Below are 18,932 nucleotides of genomic sequence, written 5' to 3' on the forward strand. Positions count from 1 at the left end.
GGCGTGAGCTGGGGATGAAGGGACACAGCCGTCTGCAACAGTAGACGGGGAAGGGAAGCTCCCCTTTGGGCCCATCCCCATGGTACTGGATGGGTGGAGCTCAGGCAGTATGTGTGTATGCGCGCATATGCATGTGTGGGTGTGTGTACGTGTGTGTGCACGTGTGTGCATGCATGTGTGCACGTGTGTGCATGTGTGCACGTGCACACCATGTGAATATGCAAGTGGGTCATTTGTGCTTGTGACTGTGTGTGCCTGTGTGAGCACACGGTCAGGTGCGTGTGTGTGTGTGCGTCTACGTGTGTGCACGTGTGCATGTGAGTGTATGTGCATGTGTGCCTGAGCACATGGTCAGGTGCATGTGTGTGCTTGTGTGTGTGTGCATGTGTGTACATGTGTGCACGTGTGTGTGCGTGTGTGTGCACTCATGTGTGTTCGGAGAAGCCACCTGGAGCCGAGGAGAGTCCAGGAGCCTGAGGCTGCCCCACAGGCACGGTCGGCTTTGCCGTGGGTTTTCAGCTCCCTGGGTTTGAAGGAATGTCCTTCTATCCATAGAAACTGAAGGAAAACAAAAGCCAGGGTACAAATATTTCCATTCAGTTCTCAAACGGAGGCCCCAGGCCAGGCCAAGCCTCATCTCTGGAGGTCTCTGCAGCCTCCAGCGTCCGTGTGATTTTTCAGTGGTAAATGAAACTGCCAAGTCCTGGCTGTGTTGCACGGCTTCACCATCATAACTTTAAATCCCATTACGATCACCTCATTTTACAACATGCTTTGGCCCTGGGATCAATATATCAAGAGGGCCCAGCGCCGGTTACGATCTGGACAAGATTCTGAAGCCGGGGCTGCTGCCAGCAGGGCCCCGGCCTCTCCTGCTCCTCGGGTCATGCCTGTCCAGAGCAGGAACTCCCCAGGGCACAGCAGAATCCAGGAAAGGGGCAAAAGAGGGGAAGCCGTGGGGGAGGCAGCGAGGGGCAGGCGAGCCCCACAGCCTCCACCCCGCACCCCCATGGCTCCCCCAGCATGTTACGGCAAGCAGGTGCCCAAGAGCCCGGTTCAGCTCCAAGTTGCTCAAATGGGAACCGGTGCAGACCTCGGCTCCAGGGTGGCCCTGGCACCCCGTTCTCTTACTTGACAGGATCCCCAACCTCCTGCACACTCCCAGGGTGAGGCAGCCCCACATGGGTGCCGGGCAGCAGGGACCCAGATCTTGCCTTTGTAGACAGGAGATGCGACCAGCACGCAGGCAGGTGCTATGGGGCAGCAGGGGAGGGTGACGGCATCCCTTGCTGTCACTAAGGCCCTCTCCATGGGCTGGAGTCCCAGAACCCTCCAGGGGAGCACAGCAGAGCCAAATGGAGGAAGCAAAGACACAGATTAGCTTTTGCTGAAACAGGATGACAACGGCATTTTCTCCCATTTCTGAAGTTGGACCTCATCAGTGAGCAGAGATACCTGGAGTCGAGGCCTCTGGGGCAGACCCCCTGGTACCTCCCGACCCCCACATCCCACAGGTGGCTGCCAGCCGGGCAGCCCACCCTACCCGGCCAGAGGAACCGCAGGGACCCAGGGACCTGCCTGGAAAATCAATCAGCATGTTGGCCCCGCCAATTTCCAGGAGCATGAAACCATTTTTTGCCCAGCAGGGCACTAATGTCCAATGCGGCCGAAAGCAGAAAGAGGCCACGTGGAGCCCCGCAGGGATCCTCACACTCCCCAAACAGCCCAGGACCCCAGACCCATCCCTGCAGCCTTCTTGTTACATCTTGCTTGGGAGGGCGGCGACGAAAGGCACAAGGCACACACGCGGGCACACACAGGCCCACAGTGACACCTCACACCCCGCACTCATGCACACGCTGCGCACACGCAGGCCCACGGTGACACCTCACACCCCGCGCTCGTGCACATGCCATGCACACGCAGGCCCATGGCTCCCTCACACCGGGGCTGAGAGGCTGCTGTGGTTAGGGGTTGGAGAGGAGGGGCATAAGCCCATCACTGCCCCCACTTCACACCCAGGTGCTACATCCAGTTCAGGTCTCCAATATCTATCTGGCTCCCCCACCCGTCCTCGGCTCATCTGGGGTCTGCAGTCTTTTGTAAGGCCCAGACCAGCCCAACCCAGCATGGAAAGGACCTGAGCCTTCCCTTCACAGACGGGGCGGTGGAGGCCCAGGGTCACAGCAGGGTAGGGCTGCCTCCCGGGCCACACTCAGCCAAGACACTGGGTGCAGACCCCGGGGTAGGGGGTCGGCAGTCTCTGACAAGACAGTGGGACCCTCTGAGCCAAGACCGGCGGGACCAGGGCCCATCCACTTCCCTGTGCCACAGGGAAGCAGCATCCAGAACCCAGGGGCCCCAGGTAGCATCAGGCCCGCTGTCTGCCTGTGGCTGGTGAGGAGGCGCCACGGGTCCTCAGAGGCAGTGAAGGGGCAGGAGGCAAGCTTTGTGCTGGACGTGCAAGTCCAGCAGCTGGGAGAGCCCAGGTGTGGCAGGGGCAGCCCCGCAGCGGACAGGAGAGGCCTGGGCAGAGGAACCGCTGTCCTGCTGTTGGGGGCAGGTCCATGCTGGGGCAGGGGAAAGGCCAGGGCACCTTGAGACTCAGAGAGCCCCTTGGGGTTGCTGAGCCCCCTCCAGCCCAGCCTGCCTGGGGAGGGGGTGCCTGATCCCTCAGCCACACCCCTGACCCCCACCCCTGGCAGTCCTCCTGGGTCCTGGGAGCCGCTCACTGGTGCTATACCTGGGACCTGGGACTGGTCGGATGACAAGGTCCAGTGGGGGGGCCAGGGATGGGGCTGGGTCCACCCCTGTAGCCCTTGGCCCCTGGCCCTCACTCTGAGGCTGGAGTGCATCCAAGAGTCGTCCGACCCAGAAGCCCCCGAAACACCCAGCCCCCCTCCCCGCAGGCTCACCAGTGCCGGGAAAGGAGGGGCTGCCGATGGGGACGCAGAGACACGCAGAAGTGCTAACAGGTGCCTGGGCTGGAGGGAGGGTTCCTGCGGTGGGAGGGCAGAAGTGGGAGGGCAGGGGTGGGAGGGCAGGGGAGGGAGGGCAGGGGTGGGAGGGCAGAAGTGGGAGGGCAGGGGTGGGAGGGCAGGGGAGGGAGGGCAGGGGTGGGAGGGCAGAAGTGGGAGGGCAGGGGAGGGAGGGCAGGGGAGGGAGGGCAGGGGAGGGAGGGCGGGGTGGGAGGGCAGGGGTGGGAGGGCGGGGTGGGAGGGCAGGGGTCGGAGGGCAGGGGTCGGAGGGTAGGGGTGGGAGGTGCAGGAACATCCCCTTGTGTTCTCAGACCAAACTGAGGGTGGGGCTGCTATTTCTCGTGGCCCAGTAACGAGACGCAGATGAACTGAGGAGGAAGAGAGTTTTTGTTTCTGAAACTGGTTACGGGGAGAAGGCTGGGAAATTATCGCCAGACCAACTCAAAATTACAGTTTTCCAGAGCTTATCTACCTTCTATAGCTTATGTCTACGTGTAAGTGCGCGTTCATCTAAAGACATAAGTGATTAACTTCTTTTAATCTGTGACTAAGGTCTGGGTCCTGAAGACCTTCTTCTTCAGCCTCAGTAAGTTTAAGTCGACTTCATCTAAGTGGGTCCAGGTGCTGGGGTGACTGCCCCTATCTTGTCTTCTGCTAAATCACAGAGGTTTGGGGAGTTCCTTCAGACCCACAATAAAACGTGTTTAATCCTAAATGGGTCCTGTGAAGAATTCCTTCATCGTCTTGTGGCTTTAAGGCCCAGGAAAGGCGTGGGTAAAACTCTGTGTTACATTCCAGCCTTTGTATAAGGCACTGGCTTTTAATGTTTAACTTCACTGTCCAGCCAGCGCTGAAGCAGGTGTTGTGGAGGCCTGCGTTAGTGACACCTGGCCTGCCACACTTGGAGTCCTAGTGTAGTCCCCGAAGTCAGGGAGGGACGGGACCCACAGACGTGTGGCCGCGGGGAGAGGCCCCAGGGGGCGTGAGGCCTGGTGACCCTCCCACAGCCCGGGGACCAGGACAGCTGCAGCCTGACCTGGAGAGGTGCCAGTCCCAGGAGGCCCTGGCGCTGGGTGGGCACGCAGCCCCAGTCCCCGCCTCGGCTCCCAGGGGTGGGCCGGATGTGCTGCCCAGGCAGGGGCCCGGAGTCCCCCCCAGCTGCCGTCTTCAGTGATTTGGAAGTGTAGAAAATGGGATTATCCAGGAACAGATGTGCACATAGGGGGTGAAATGGAAAGCGCTGCCGTTTCGCCTGCCTTTGATTACCTCTGACGGCCACGCTGTCCACGCCCCCCCAGCACTCAGCTAAATTCAGCCCCAGCCCCACCAGCCAGCGCCTCATTGAAATTGAATTGATACTTTGTGAACTTCATTTGTGAATAATGTGATCTGACAGGGACAAATGTGACGGGGAATTGTTTTCAAACCTCCTCCAAATGGAACTTATTATTGGGTAAATACAGATTCCTTTGTCTCCGGGCCTCTCCTTCCACCCTGGCGTCCTCAAGCCTGAATATTTATCAACCCCAGAGGTAATTGAATTGATGATGCAGAGGGTGGCGGCCAGGTTGGGGACCCTCCCCAGACTGCAGGTCCTCAGCGGGCAGCAGCCGTGCCCTCGCAGGCCGCCCTGCCCAAGCACCCGCTTGGCCCTGCGGCCGCGTCAGGCCTCAGATGTCTTACATATTAATTTCCCGCTGCAGAACATTTGCCGAGCGCAGCTCAAACCCAGTTAGCTGGATTGATGAAGGTGGCAAAAGGATACGACACACGCTGATTCCACCTTTTCAGCTTCGATTAGCTCCGGCCGGGAGCCTGTCCCCGTCAGAGCTCCATTACGCGGCCGATGGAGAACTGGGGAGGGGTCGGCCGCAACAGTGCCCAGGAAGGCTTCAGTGCCGGGCCATTATCCTAACAGGCCGCCCCCCAGAGAGCCAGGTGGGGCGCTGGGGCATGGCAGAAGCAGCCTAAGAGCCTCGGACGCCCACCTGCGAGGGATAAGCATTCGCCTGTGGTGGCCCGGCTGCAGCCCCTCCCTGTTCCTGCCTTCCCTGTCCACAGGCCTGGGGAAGCATCATCACTGGCCAGGCCCCGGCATGCCTGTGGGCACATCCCACAAGACCCCAGGGACTCCCTCTCCCTGCCAGGACACCTCCTTGGCTCAGGCTCAGGGGGGCCTGGGGATCCCGGCTCCCCACCTTTCTGCCGTGCAACATTGATGTTGGGGTCATAAAGAGCACCTGTGGGCCGGGCGCGGTGGCTCAAGCCTATAATCCCAGCACTTTGGGAGGCCGAGACGGGCGGATCACCAGGTCAGGAGATTGAGACCATCCTGGCTAACACGGTGAAACCCCATCTGTACTAAAAAATACAAAAAAACTAGCCGGGCGAGGTGGCGGGCGCCTGTAGTCCCAGCTACTCGGGAGGTTGAGGCAGGAGAATGACGTAAACTCAGGAGGCAGAGCTTGCAGTGAGCTGAGATCCGGCCACCGAACTCCAGCCTGGGTGACAGAGCGAGACTCCGTCTCAAAAAAAAAAAAAGAAAAAAAAAAAAAAAGCACCTGTGTCTGCCCCACGTGGCTGCAAATGTCCCCTTGTTTAAGCACCCAGACGACAGCATGAGGAAGGACACTGACCTGCCCTTTACAGATGAGGAAACTCAGTCCTGTGTGGGCGGGGGCCGCAGGCTGGTGGAGGGGACACGCATGGCACCCTGGCAGCCATGACACTGCAGCCCCACCCCTACCTCCTCCTCACCAGCATCTCCGTGAGTGCGGCAGCCAATGACAGAGGACTCGGAAACCTCTGCCCTCAGCCGCGCACCCTGGAATGAAGGTCCCTGGAGCAAGTGAGGAGGAGAAAGCAGACGTGACTCAGGAAGATGCTGCCAGGCCCCAGCCCCACCCCAGGCCCTGGGAGCCCTGTCGGTTCTGACAGCCCTGAAAACACCACTGATTTCAGGCCCTTCCTGCGGGTTTCCGGTGAGGACAGCGGGTCTGAGTCGGCCTCGTGGAGTCAGCGTCTGTGTTCTCGGAAATGCTGCAGATCCATCCCCGGGGACACTGGGGGTCACTGGGCTTGCGCTTCGGGGACCAGAGCCTCCCGACTCAGCTCGTGGCTCAGGGACACCGACTGTGCTGTTCCAGCTCACATCCCGCAGGTCTCCCTCAGCCCCCAGGAGGAGAGAGCAGCAGACAGAGCAGGGGCCACACCAACCACCGCCTTCCACCTGCTCCAGACCCCAAGTGGGCACAGGCACAGGCAGAGCCAAGGAGGCAGCCCAGGCCTGCCCAGCTCGGGGCCCTTTTCCCTGGTGAGATGTCCTGAGACCAGGACACACCCCATGCTGCCCGCCTCGGCCCACACCAAATCCATGGGCTCCAGACGAGGTTCTGCAGCCTCTGGCCATGGCTCCCCGCAAATCCACAGGACCCAGACGAGGTTCTGCAGCCTCCAGAAGACCCTGGAGGGTCGCTCCTCTGTCCCCTCACTTCCTCCTGGCCCCACTGACTGCACCTATTTTAGTTTTTACTGGAAGCAAAATTCACATAACCTAAAATTAGCCATTTTACACAGTACATGTCTGTGGTACTCGGTATGTTTGCAATGGCACCCACCCAACACCAACGGTGCCATCCCAGGTTCTCATCTTCACCCCAGTCAGAAACCGCTGCCTTCAGGGGCCCAGCCCCACTCTCCTCCCCAACCTCCCTCTGCCTTCAGGGGCCACGCCCCCCACCTCCTCCCAGCCCAACACCCCCCATTCTGCTTTCTGTCTGTGAATTTGTCGTTCTGGACACATCACATGGCCTTATTTCAGGGCTGAGCACGGGGTCCCCAGGTTTGTCTACGCAGTGGTGGCAGCGCATCCTTCCTTTTAAAGGCTTTTCCCTTAAGAATGCAGAATATTCACACCGCATTTTCCCTGTTGTGGACATTCCGCATTGTTCCGGACGTGGACACTCCGCCCCCTCCCCCCGGCGTGGACACTCTGCACCCTCCCCAGTGTGGACACTCCCCATTTTTCCCTGGCGTGAACGCTCCGCACCCTCCCCCCAGTGTGGACACTCTGCACCCTCCCCAGTGTGGACACTCCCCATTTTTTCCCGGCGTGGACACTCCGCCCCCTCCCCCCGGCGTGGACACTCCGCACCCTCCCCCGGCGTGGACACTCCCCATTTTTCCAGGTGTGGACACTCCGCCTTCTTACTCATTCCTCTGGGCAGGGGTGCTGTTCGCCTCCCCTGCCTGGACGTTGTGAGTGAGCTGCACGAACAGGCAGTCAGGCACCATCTTCCTTTCTCCTCAGGGCCCTTTGGGAACCGTGCAGACACCCTGGCCATGGCTGAGTGGGGCAGCCTGGCGGCAGGAGCCCCGGGACCAGCTCCGTCCACCCACACTCCCCAGAGTCCCACCGTGAGTCATCTCGAGAGTCCGCCAGGGTCAGAACCTCTAACAGGGATGACAGCCTCGGTGGTGCCCCAACTGTCCACTACTGGAGCAGCCGGAGGGTCTGATGTGCGGCCCCCAGGGCCCTGGGGTGACCCGAGGAAGCCACTGCTCCAACTTCCCAAGCAGGAGTGTCACCCCAGCACGGCGCGTTCCAAGGCTGTGAGTTTATCTTACAAACACGCGAACCAATGACTTAGGAAATTGCCAAGATAATAAAGAATTTTACGTGGCCTTCACGCTCTGCACTCCGATGCAGTGGGGCTTCCACGGGGAACCCAGGGACAGCTGGGCTTCCCGGAGCCGGCGCCTTCACTCCGCCTCACGGGCGCAGGTGGGGCCACCTCTCTGACTCGCAGGAGGAGACGTCAACAATGGCCACAAAAACGGACCTTTTGTCCCACCCGGCTCTGCGGGGGCTGCGAAATCTATCCTGGGCTCTGAGCAGGCCTGACCCACACACCTTCCTGACCGGCCGTCACCCTGGGGGTCAGGCGGGTGCTGCAGACCCTGGGGTTTGGCCAGATACTGGGCACAGGCCTGGGGGTCAGTGGGGCTAGGACAAGAGCAGGCTTTGGCCGGGGTTGGGGGAACGCCTGGAGTGCCTTAGGGCTCGATTTGGTTTGCTCTTTTGTCCCTGCAGCTTTAGAGAAGGAGGCAGGAATTCAGGAAAACCCACTGGGTATGCATCACAGCAGCCCCAACCAGGGCAGCCCCTCAGACGGGAGCCCGCGTGTGAGCCCCAAGGCTCCAAGGATCTCGGAGGTTTCACAGTCCAGGCCGCTGTGGCCCCCACCACGGATACCCCGTGCCCACCCACCGTCCTTCCTGCTACTGAGGCCGGAGCTCGGGGCCTGAGACACCACTGGCACGTTAGAGCTGCCAACAGCATGGATGCCTGGACAGGTGAGGACAAGGGCGCAGGCATGCCCACCCTTGTGCCGGGCTCGGGACCCCGAGGCCCAGTGCACAGCCAGGGAGTGGGCAGGCCGGGCACCCACAAGCCATGGGGTCTGCCCCCCGGGCCTGCTGCTGCCCTCTTGCTGTCCTTACACCGCTGTGTCCTGGGATTCCCATCTGAGATGACCGCCCGGTGTCCAGGCCACTAGGGACGATGCTGCGGGCCTGAGGTCACTGATCCAACCCCTTCTCCAGCCCTAAACAGAGTTCAGGGCTCAGCGCCCTCATCACAAGCATGAAGAAGTGCGAGGACTCAGGATGGTGGGAGGGGCAGCTGGAGACCTGGGGTCCCAAGGGCCAGCTGCAGATGGTGGCATCCTTCTGGTTCTTTCTGCAGAAAAGAGTCTGATAGGTGCTTGTAGGGGCCGGAGGGACCGGCCCGGGCTGCCCTGACCAGACAGGGGCTGCTCCAGCCACTGCCAAGGGTCCCCTCTGCCAGCCCAAGTCTGCCCCTAGAAACAGAGTGAGTCTCTCCAGAAACTTCTGTGGGCAGTGCACGCCGTGAGACCTCCGAGTCCTGCTTGCCCAGGGCAGTCACTGACATGTTGAGAAGCAGTGGCCCCTGCCCCCTTGCCCCCAGGCAGAGGTGAGGCAGGCGCTGCTGTGTCTCAAGGAGCAGCAGGAGGAAAAGTCTACAGGCAGCCTGGGTCCCTCTGTGGGGCCTACGTTCCCACTGAGCATAGCTGGCAGCACTGTGACCCCCTCCATGGGTACCCCGCGCCCACCCACCGTCCTTCCTGCTACTGAGGCCGGAACTCGGGGCCTGAGACACCCACAGCTGGGGTGTCCGGCAGCCAGCACTGGCACGTTAGAGCTGCCAACAGCATGGATGCCTGGACAGGCGAGGACGAGGGTGCGGGCAGAGCAGTGGCGTCAGCATACTTCCCAGTCAGGAAGGAACATTCCACCAACCCCCAGCGGCTCCCTGCAGACCGGCCAAGATAATGAAGGACAAAGGAAGCCTGAGGACCCATCCAGGCGGGGTCCTACAAAGGTGACCCCTCGACACAGCCAGCGGTCCCGGAGTAGGAACCCGGTGGGAGCTCCAGCAACTCCGTTCTGTGGGTGGCGCTGACCCCAGGCCGATCAGTGGACCCTGCTTCGGTGCAGTGCTGTCTGTGCGGGAGGTGAGCGAGCTACGGGAACTCTCCATACTGTATTTAAAAATTTTGTGAAATTTGTTCAAAATTAAAGTTTTTTTAATTTGAAAATGCCATTTATCCTAGGTCAATGTGTGCACCTCAGGAAGGTGTTGACGTCCCAACCCCCAGCACCTCAGAAGGTGACTTGTTTGGAGACAGAGAAAATCAGGTTAAGGTGCGGTCATGAGGACGGGCCTCACCCCAGCACGAGGCGTCCTTATGGAAAGGGGATCTAGAGACAGACAGGCACGCAGGGAGAGGCCGTGCGAAGATGAAGGCGGAGGTCAGGGCGGTGCTTTCTCACGCCAAGGATCACTGAGGGCTGCCGGCCGCCACCGGGAGCTGGGGAGAGGATGGGACCGGTTCTGCCTTGCAGTCTCAGAGGAGCCAGCCCTGCAATCGGATCTTAGACTTCCAGCCTCCACAACTGCGAGGCGTACGTTGCTGTGGTGAGTCTCCAGTCTCTGGTACTTTGCAAACTCACTGTGTCTAGGCAGATCTCGCATGTGCTAGGCCCAGCAATATGAGAATATGACCTGTTTTCATTTCTACCTGGAAAGGGGACAGCCTGGGCAGGGTGGTAGGCTCCGGGGGCGCTCTCCTGCCTTGTCGTCCCCTGCCCCGGGGCTGCGTAGCCCTGATGACACCCCCTGGGGACGGTTGTCACGGGCGCCCACTGCCGCCGTGGGCTCCTGCACAGCTGGTGGCCGTGGCATCGTTGGTGCAGCGCTGGCAGCTGACATTGGCCCCACTCCCAGCCCACACAGAGCCCATGCTGCCCAGCTCCCAGCAGAACTGCCTCTGCACTGAAGCACCAAGTCCTAGGAATGGTTCCCTGAGGCCAAACCTGTAATTTTATCGTTGTGTGAATATTCTGTTTGAACAGGAGATTACAATTTTACTTCCTGCTCAATAAACATCCCCAGTGTGGCCCCTGCTGAGGGAGTCATTAGCAGCCGTGTGGGGAGTGGGGATTAACAGTGGGTTCAGTGCAGCAGGAGCCGAACCCCTGCTCCAGGCTCTCAGCTGGCAGTCAAGGTCTCCTGCTTTACTGATAAACTTGTCTCCAGGGGCCGACACCCCCTGCCCAAGGGCTCTTGATCCTGTGCAGACTTAGAAGCAGTGCAGGGCCTCAGTGTGGGCCCTGAGCCTCGGGCTCTAAAGGGTGAATGGCATGTTCACGCCATCGTCTTTCCTGGAAACGACAGCGCCTGCCATTCAGGACATTACCCAGCCCCCGGCCTGATAGCCCATGACTCTCCGGTTCATAACACAAAATCACACTTTTCATCAAGAAGCTCGTATTCTCCAGATAATTCAAGAATCCACAGAGCAAATCCAGCACAGACTGCTCCCCAACGCCCAGACACATGTGCCTGCAAATTCCCGATGTTATGAAGACCTGCCCCAGGGAGGGGAGGCCCCAGATAACCCCAGGGCATTGACGACCCACATCCCAGACCCCGGACGACCCCAGGGCCCTGACAATCCATACCCCAGACAACCCCGAGGCACTGAAAACCCACGCCCCACACCCGAAATAACCCCGGGGCACTGACAATCCATACCCCAGACAACCCCGAGGCACTGAAAACACACGCCCCACACCCGAAATAACCCCGGGGCACTGACAATCCATACCCCCACCGCCCCCACGTCCCGGCTGTGAAGGGGCCGCCATCCACACCGCCTGCTCCAAGGGCTCTGCTGCTCCGGGTTGGACCTGCACGGCTCTGGGTCGCTGCAGGACTTGCGACAAGTGTCTCAGTTCCCCGTTGAGCAGGACAGCATCCCAGCCTCCCTGGGTTACTGTGATTTCAGTAGTCAGTGACCAACGTTTCCTGAGCCCTCTTTCCGAGGCCAGACGCCAACCTGGAGGCTGCAGCGAGTCCCTTCCCTCATCTGCACAAGGCCTCAGGGCCCCATGGCCACCTGGCCCAGGTGTGGGCACCGAGGCGGGGCTGTGGGGTGAGTTCCCGGGTGGCCCATGGCTGGCAGTCGGCCGTCCTGAGGGGTCTCTAGGTACGACACCAGGTCCTCCAGCCAGGGGCATCAGCTTCCCCTCGAGGACACAGGCCAGCAAAGACAATCGCCGGATGTTTGAGCACCTCCTCGCCTTCCAAAACAAACAGAAAACCCATCCACAGCGTCTGTCGAGCAAAAGAAGATTCGCCAGAGTCCAGGGAAGCAGCTTGCTGGGAACCTGCCGGCTTTGCATCGAATGCCCCGAGTTCCAGAAACCCTGTCCGTGCTGGGCAAGCAGGCACCGTGGTTCACCCTCCCGGGATCCACACTTGTGCCAGGCCTGGGTGGAGGCCTTGGCCCTGGGGAGGGAGGCTGATCAGAAGCCCGGGCACCCTGCCCCGCGGCCACGTGCGGATGCAGCGGCCTCTTGGGCAGTGAAAGGCTGCTCCTGAAGGCATTTCTGGTTTTTCCATTTATAAAGCAGAGCGAGGCTATAAATCAGAAAAGTGTTTACAGGAGACACACAGCTGGCAATAACAGCTTTGAGGGGCCACGGCGTCTCTGTGACTATTTCATCTTCCACGCCAACTTAAACACCAGAAAAAAAGGCTTTCCAGCCGAGGTCCCCGCTGCACGGCCCAGCAGATCGAGAGCATTTGTAATAATTCATAGACTTCTCACTTTCATTTTTCTGCCGCCCAGGAATTACATTCCACTATTAAAATGCGCTGGGACTGCCTGGCCCGGGGGCTCCTGCGTGTTCAGACACAGGTCGGGCCGGGACCCTGCGCCGCCCCAAGTGCGCTGTGGCTCCGGGGCCGGGCGCTTGCCCCCTGCTGGACACACGGTGCACTGCAGGCTGCCCAGAAGGCCCTCCCCAGCTTCGCTTCGGGTGAGAAAATCCCCGCACAGGCCCACTTCCTCTGAGATGGCCACCGTTCCAGGTAAGACAACAGGCAAGAGGGAAGAAGCTGGCGTCCAGGCCCCTGTGCAATCACATCTGGTCCTCTGCAGCCCGTTCCTGTTCTTGGGATGCTGGCAGGGGGCACTGCCCCAGTTCAGGGGCACACAAGACTCAGATGGGTACAGGTAGGAAGGCCAGCTTGGTCGGGTTGGTGGGGGGGCCCGGGCCGAGGCCAGAGCCGGGACAGCCCCAAGGCGTGGTCGGGCCCTGGACCTTCCCTACTGCAGACCCCGTGGGTCCCACTCGCCTTCAGCCAAGGCTTTGTCACCTCAGGGCAAGTTGAGGGCAGAGGTAGGACCCCCCAGATACTGCCTGCCCTGCTCTCACCACCCCAGCCCCAGAGCCCCTGGCAGGAGGGACGGGCAGGGCCTGAGGGACTGGTCTCTGTGGTCCTCAGAGCCTCACCCACTCACAGTCAGGCATGGGACCAGAGAAAGCCACACGCTTCAGTGCGACCACCCCCTGAAGGCCCAAGGCTGGTGCCAGGGGTTGCCACAACAGGGGTCCCCACAACAGGACCCGGACGCCTCTCTGATCCATCCTCCAGATCCAGCCTCTGGTGTCCACAAGCTGAGAGGCGATGCTGAGGGCAGGAAGGAGTAGGACTTGGGTGTCCTGTCCCACACGCCCCTGAGGGGCTGGCAGGGGACGATGGGGCAAGATGGTGGAGCTTGTCAGGGGAGATGGGGAGCACATTTCAGCAGCTGTGCATTTCTAGGAGAGCACAAACTGTGAGGAAGAAGAGTGAAGGCCGGCAAGGCCCCTGGGCGGCGAGGGGTCCCAAGCCCAGGGACCCAAATGCTTCGGGGCACAGTGACAATGCCACCTCCTCCAGGAAGTCTCCCCAGACTGCACTGCCCAGCAGTCACTCTGAGCTGACAGCACCTCCCCTGAACTCCAGCCCTGGGAGCAGCCACTCTCCGGCTGCATTACCCTCTAAGATTCGGGAGGTTTGGGGCGAAGTCCCAGAGGTTTTTCAGGAAACAACCGCTAAATGGATGAATGAATGATGAAACCTGCTGCTCAAGGGCTGCAGACCTGGGCTCTCCCTGCACTGCCCAGGCCCTCAGGGCTGCACCACCCAGGCTGGGTCGGGCCACACACCCAAAAAGGCCCCTGCCAAAGCCCTCCCACCCTAGAAACAGAAGAAGGGTCCGGCAGCCACCCCTGGGCCCAGCCCCGGCCTCCCCGCGCAGAGTCCCGGCACCCCACCAATGTCCTCCCCTGCCTGGGGTGGGTCAGAGATCTCCAGGAGGCTCCAGGGAGCAGAGGCGATGCCCGCAGGCAGTGAGCGCGTTCTTAGGAGCAGGTGGGCAGGGGTCTTGCAGACTCTTCGTTTCTTCCTTCCCTTATCACTGTTAGCCATTTTCATGGGATAGAGATACAGAGGAGCTCCCATTACAAAGCACCATTAAACTGTCATCTGTGCAACTGTGTGTGAAGAGGCATCGGATAACGGTCAGGGCTGTACATGCCTGAGTTGCTGGCCCTGCACCCGGCCCCGCACTCCTAGAGAGAGGCCTCACCTAGAGAGACAGGCCCGCTTCGGTACCCAGCACCACTGCCCACCCCGGCCAGCCCCCCTAAAGGACACTCACTGCTTGGGCAGGACAGCTCTCAGGCCCAGCACACCAGGAGGGCTCTGAACCAGGCCAAAGATGGTGGGAAGACAGAGGAACCGTGAAGAACAGATGATAGTCCAGGCAAGGGAGGAGGTGGCTGGTGTCCCCAGAGGCAGAGCCACCCCCCACAGTTGAGGGGGCCACCTGCTCACGGCGCCATGGCCAGTGCAGGACCTGGAGTCAGGCCAAGCTTTCCTCTGCCCCAGCTTGGTGTTCAGACCACCAATCCCACGGCCACAGGAGTGAGGTATAGCCCCAGACCCTGGTGCTAGAGGGAAACTGAGGCTGGGGTAAGACACCAGAGGTCAGGCAGGCCTAGACCCCACCCCATCCCCAAGGAGAAAGAGCTGTCCTTGGACCCACCATTCCCCTTCAGTGTTTCTAAGGACCACGGGGATTTGGGAGCCCAGGGGCATGGCTGGGGCGGATGCTCAAGGCTGGGAGGAGCTTCTTAGGGTCCCCAGGGTCCACCCCACCTGGCCATGCCCAGCCCACAGGTGCTCAGGCCCCAGGCTAGGGCGGACTCAGTAAAGAGGCCGGTGGGCAGGTGGGAGGTGGGAAGGGGGTGTCACAGCCCAGTGTCTGGCCTTTCCGGAGATGGGGACCGGGCCTTGAAGGAGGCTGGATGTGGTTGGGTGGGGCCCGGGCAGCAGGGCATGGCTCCGTGGGGGGCACATGTGGCATCTGGCAGGAGGGCGGAGCTGCATCTGAGCAGAGCACACAGGAGCCTGTGTCCCTGCCTACAGGTGGGTGCACATGAGGCCAGAACATACCAGGAGCAGCCAGGCTCAGGGAGCAAGACAAGGGTGCCTCCTGAGGACAGAGGAGGCCCAACCAACCCAACAGACACCCCCAGACAGAGGATCCTTAGAGGGTCCCAGATCTACCTAAGAAACACCCCCAGACAGGGGGTCCCAAACTCACCTCACAGACACCCCCAGACAGAGGGTCCCAGACTCACCTCAGACACCCCCAGACAGAGGGTCCCAAACCCACCTAAGACACCCTCAGACAGAGGGTCCCAGATCCACCTAAGAAACACCTCCAGACAGGGGTCCCAAACTCACCTCAGACACCCCCAGACAGAGGGTCCCAAACCCACCTAAGACACCCCCAGACAGAGGGTCCCAGACCCACCTAAGACACCCCCAGACAGAGGGTCCCCAACTCACAGGCACCCCTTCATTCACCCAGCTGTGACTGGTGGGCCTGAGCCCAGGCCCAGGGCAGGTGCAGTGAAGACCCCACCCAGACCCAGGTCCCCACACACACTGGCCACACCCCTGCCTTGGGCATGACCTGGGCTGAGCTGGGGCAGAGGCTGCTGTCCAGGGGGCTTGGTCTAGCAGCTCCAGAGTGCTGGGCGCTGGGTGCGGCCTGCTCACCCCCTCTCCTCTCTCCTCCCTGAGAGTCAGTGGGAGGTGAGGGGAGAGGGCCTGGGAACCAGTGGCCAGGGTCAAAGACCAGCTCAGTCACCAGGCAGCCAGGGCCAGTCCCTGACGGATGAGGGCCACCTGGCCCAGCCACTGCAAGGGTGGGGGCAGGGTGGTGTCAGCACCCAGAAAGGCCACTAAGGAAGCCACAGAGCCCAGGCCACTGATCACAGCAGGGAGAGGAAACCGCCTGGCCCGAAGGAAGGGAGCGAGCAGCCCAGGGGAGGCACTGTCCAGAAGCCAGCGCCCAGGGCCCCTCTGCAGGATCAGAGGCTGCCCAAGGGCACGGATGCCTCCCCACTCCCCCCCGGGCGCTCACCGACGCACCCGCTCAGAAATACAATATTTGTAGGGTCTTTTTCATAAAGGTCTTTATGGGTTTGGAAATTTAAACACCACGGAGCCTGAGTTGAATTGGAAAGCAAACGTCTCTAAGCTTGTACATCTTAGAGGAAAAAAATTCAATTAAGTGGGATTTTAGCTGTTTCAATAAAATTGGACTCTCCCTTTTCAAGATAAGAGCTCTGTGGCGTAGAAGCACCTTTATGTGCCACAAGTATCCACTTCTCCTAAACGCGTAATCCCGGCTCAGGACACAATGCCCACAACAGGAAATCAATGCATAGTCGAATCAATTTGAAAATATAAAATAAACTAATATATGAGTGGAAAATTGACTTCCTATGGATTAAAAGCAGCACAAATAGTAGAAAAATCTAGCTTTTTAGCAAAAGGAAGCGGGTTGGGAGGCGGGGGTCTGGGAAGGGCCCGGGAAGCCCTGCGTGCTTGGAGGATGGCGCTGGGGCCCACCCAGCCAAGGAGAATGCAGGGTGCCCGGCCCGAGGCTCCAAGGCTGCCAGGCGGCACTGGGCCTTGAGGCCCCTGTCACGAACGCACATAAATGCTGCTGTCATAACCACTGATTGGAAAAGTTGATAATGGGACTGTTTTTAAGGGCAGCATAATAACAACCCCTTCGCAGGTACCCATGGCTCCTCTCCTCCCCAGCACAGCTTGGGGTGATGGCGTGAGCTGCCTGCCAGGGGATGCAGGGAAGAAACCCACAGGCCCGAAAACATGTTCAGCGATGCCTTCTCCACATCACCGCCCCCAGCCCAGATGCCTGGGAAAGAATGCTAGAGGGGCAGCCCCGCCAGCTGGTGCAAGCATGGCGTGCAACATCCAGGAAGCTGAGCAGGATGGCGAGGCCGACGCACCCACCATGGGGCTCCTGGAGAGAACGGGCAGCAGCCCGATGAGGCCTGCCGGCGTCTCAGCCGGGCCCTGCACCTCCGCAGCTGCGGGACGCGAGGCGTCCTCTGAGATCTCCGGTCTGTGCCGCCTCCACCCTTTCGTTCAGACACAGCTGTCGCTCTCCCCTGAGCCCCCATGACCCACAGCCCCCTGGCCTACAGGCACTCCTCCTCCAGGGAGCCCACTCGGTTGCCCCCCTCAGAGCCTGCTCCCACCCCCTCCCCGGCTGCCAGGCCACCCCCTCCCTGGCATGGAGCCTGCCTGGCATGGCCGGGGCAGCCACCATCCTCACCAGCCCTGGCCCAGCCTTGCTCTGCTAGTTCTGGGGTAGTCCAATTAGCACCCCCACTCCCCACTCTGACCCTTGATCCACTCAGCAAACCCTCGTGAGCTTGCGAAGATTAAATGAGAGAGAATAATACTGGCAGCTAACGCAATGCCCACAGGTGCCAACCACAGGCCAGGCGCTGATCCAAGCACCTTGCTGTGCGCAGGTCTCAGTGACAATGATGCTTAGAACTAGACCTGCCACAGAGTCAACAAGCGTGGATCACCTGCGGGCTCCAAGCTGAGGGAGAAGCACACGCCGCCCCTGCCCTGAGAGCTGGCGTTGCAGGACAGAGTCAGGTATCAAAGGAGCACACAGATACCAAGTAAAGTCTCCGCCATCACACAGCAGCCGCAGCTGGAAACTGAGCTTGGTGGGGGAGGGGCCTCTCTGCCCAGGGACTGAGACCCCAGGATGGTGACAAAGGCCAGCACTGGGTCCCACAAGGGGATGACGCCGTTTAACCCTCCCCGAGACCCCAGGGAAGAGGTGTGCTTGTTGTCCCATTTTACAGAAGAGTACACTGAGGCCTCCGGACGCTAATGGGGTCCTCCCAAGCCAGGTCTCTTTCTGGGCCTCCGACCACGGTTGATCAAAGAAGCAAATCTGTTGGGAGAAATCTCCAAGCCACAGAGCCCTGGCAGGGAGCTCCTGGCGGGGACCAGCCGGGCCAGCCTGACACTTCCTGCACGCCGGCCTCCCTGTCCCTGTTCTTTCGCCTGCGGCCTCTGCCTCTGCCTCTCTCCCTCTTGGCCTCGCTCCCTGGGTCCTGTCTCTCTCTGCAGACCGTCCTTCCCACTTCTCTAAGCAGCGGAGGGCAGCCACTGCCCACGGCACGCGAGCTGCCTCCATGTGCATAGAACGGGAACCCCAGGGAGGGAAGCCTCCGCGTCCACGGAAAAACCACCCCGGGGAGGGGAGCCTCCGCGCCCACGGAAACACAACCCCGGGGAGGGGAGCCTCTGTGCCCACGGAAAAACCACCCCCGGGAGGGGAGCCTCGGCGTCTACGGAAAAACCACCCCGGGGAGGGAAGCCTCCGCGTCCACCGAAGAACCACCCCGGGGAGGGGAGCCTCTGTGCCCACGGAAAAACCACCCCCGGGGAGGGGAGCCTCGGCGTCCACGGAAAAACCACCCCGGGGAGGGGAGCCTCTGTGCCCACGGAAGAACCACCCCGGGGAGGGGAGCCTCGGCGCCCACGGAAAAACAACCCCACGGAGAGAAGCCTCCGCGCCCACGGAGAAACCACCCCACGGAGAGAAGCCTCCGCGCCCACGGAGAAACCACCCCACGGAGAGAAGCCTCCATGCAGATCCCTGAAGCCCTGGCTCCTGACTGTGATCTGAAAAAGGGTCTTTGCGATGTGGCTGAGGTTAGGCTCAAATGAGACCCTCCCGGATAAGGGCAGGTTCCCCACCAATGCCGGTGTCCTCCTGAGAAGGAGCACAGAGGTGCCAGGGAGCGCCTGGCCAAGATAGAGGCGGAGGCTGGAGTGGCCCCTCCAAGCCAGGGGACGCCGAGGGTTGCTGCAGCCCCCAGGACCTGGGGGAGGCAGGAGGGAGCCCCGAGCCTTCAGAGGGAGCCACGGGGCAAGTATCGAGTACTCCCTGGTGATGCCGGCTGGTGCCAGTTAAATTCCAGGTGGCTTCTGGGCTCCAGACCACAAGAGAACTCTGCAGTTTTAAGCTCCACCCCTGCGTGTGGTATTCATCCCACAGCCCCAGAGCAAGTTTCCCTGGGGGCCGTCCTGTGACTCCCCCGGCCACACCCCGCACCTCACCCGGAGCCCCCACCCCGCCCCACCCACCCTCAGGTCGCGCCCTCCTCTGCGGAGCC

The sequence above is a fragment of the Macaca fascicularis genome, chromosome 5, assembly GCF_037993035.2.
Source record: "Macaca fascicularis isolate 582-1 chromosome 5, T2T-MFA8v1.1".
NCBI lineage: Eukaryota > Metazoa > Chordata > Mammalia > Primates > Cercopithecidae > Macaca > Macaca fascicularis.